The sequence below is a fragment of the Microtus ochrogaster genome, assembly GCF_000317375.1.
Source record: "Microtus ochrogaster isolate Prairie Vole_2 chromosome 14 unlocalized genomic scaffold, MicOch1.0 chr14_random_1, whole genome shotgun sequence".
In the NCBI taxonomy this organism is placed as follows: Eukaryota; Metazoa; Chordata; class Mammalia; order Rodentia; family Cricetidae; genus Microtus; species Microtus ochrogaster.
The window spans coordinates 24389095-24391034 of record NW_004949096.1 but is presented as its reverse complement, the minus strand read 5'-3'; positions in this window follow the sequence as shown (position 1 = coordinate 24391034).

Here is a 1940-nt window from a genome sequence, read left to right as displayed (position 1 = left end):
GCAACTTCTTTCATCTTTATTGACTACAACACATTTCTTTCTCTTGGGCTGGATCCACTTTCTGTTAGCAGCTTTCTTTGGCAGATATTCTATGACTCTGGCATCTCTAACATCTTGGTGTCTCCAAGGCAATCCAGGCTTCTCCTTCATAGCTTCACACAGTGGCCTTTCTGAGCCTCGTGGCTGTAGTTTACTGGCAAGGTTCCGGCTCATCTTTCTACTCTGGTGGCTACATGGTGTCTTTCTGACTCCGCCTTCCTTCTCCCAGCATTTAGTTTAGTTCCGCCCCCCCCACTCACCTAGCTCTACTCTACCCTATTACAGGCCAAGGAAGATTTTTTTTATTCATTAACCAATAAAAGCAACACATATACAGAAGGACTTCCCACATCAGATACCCCTGACACTTGCTTGACCTCAGTGGCTTTCCTCAATGCAGAGGAATATTTCATAACCCCCTTTTTTCTTCACCAAAATATTTTAATAATGATCTTTAGGCAGCATATTAATATTCTTCTCCTCTGAAATCTCTTGAGCCAGGTTTCACAGTTCTGAAACCAGAAATATGTGGCTAACACTGAGGTCTGCTGTTTTCTAGGACTGGAACATGGCCTCCTTGTTCAATCACATCTTCACTAGCTTTCTGTTTTTGATGGTCACCTTCATTACATAAGCTCAGTTGTCTTGGAACTTGCTTTGTAGACCAGGCTAGCCTCAAACTCAGATCTGCCTGCCTCCATCTTCCAAGTGCTGCGATTAAGCCACCATACTCAGCTCTAAGATTTTCTTTTATTTCTTTTCACAAACTGGAAACGTAGCTAGGTAGGATCTTGTACTGAAGTCATCACTACTTTTATTATATTTCTTAATCTGTTTATCTCCTTGAACACAAAACTTAGCTTCGTTCTACTTCCTGGTGCTCTTTTTCTCCTCAAATTGTACATTTATTATTTTTCCTTGCTCAGCTTTCTGAGCATTATAAACATGTATAGGAATAACCAGTAATAACTAACCACACAGCAAAGTCAGTCAATACTAGGCTGTTTTGAGATTTTCTCTGCCAATGGAATTAATCCAAAACTTTAGCCTCAGTTACTGACTATATGAAACCTCAAAAATCTACCTCCACAGTGACACATATTCCCCCAATCAAACCATATCTACTCCAACAAAGCCACACCTCCCAATAGTGCCATTCCCTATGAGCTGATAGGGCTAACTACATTCAAACTACCATAGGAAGTGTAAGCCAAATACATTCCTTCCTCTACAACTTGTTTATGGTCATGGTGTTTCATCACACTGATAATAATCCTACCTAGAACAGAAGTTGGTACCAGGGAGTTAGGTATTGCTATAACAGTCCTAGCCAAGATATTATAGATATGGAAGGCTTTGGGACTACTATAAAAAACAGTTAAACACTTGAAATGGAGCTAATGGAGGTCATTCTATTAGTAGCTGATTGATTGAGCTGAGGTAGATGATGATGACCTCACTCAGGAAGTTCCAGAGAGGAAGAATATTAGTAAATAGACTAGAGGCTGTTCTTGTGACACTTTGGAGAAGAATGTGGTTGTTTTCTGTCCTTGTCCAAAGGAAAATTTGCCCAAGAATAATTTGAAAACTTTTGGATTAATGGCATTGGAAGATGAGATTTCAAGACTGCCTAGTATTGACTGTGCCATGTGGCTATTAGTGGTCACTCTTATGCAGATCTATAATGAAAAGGAACGCATTGGATAAAATGTATAGTTTGAGGAGAACTGGGAAGTGTAATGATGCTAAGTCCAGTGTGTTAGTATTTAGGTATCTGGCCTGTGCTTGGCGTCTTGATGGGATATGACTTCAACTGCAGCCACTAAGAGCACTTCCTGTACACATTCACTACATCCCCTTTAAAAAGGTGAGCCTTGCCCATGTCCCATCTCTCTCTCTCT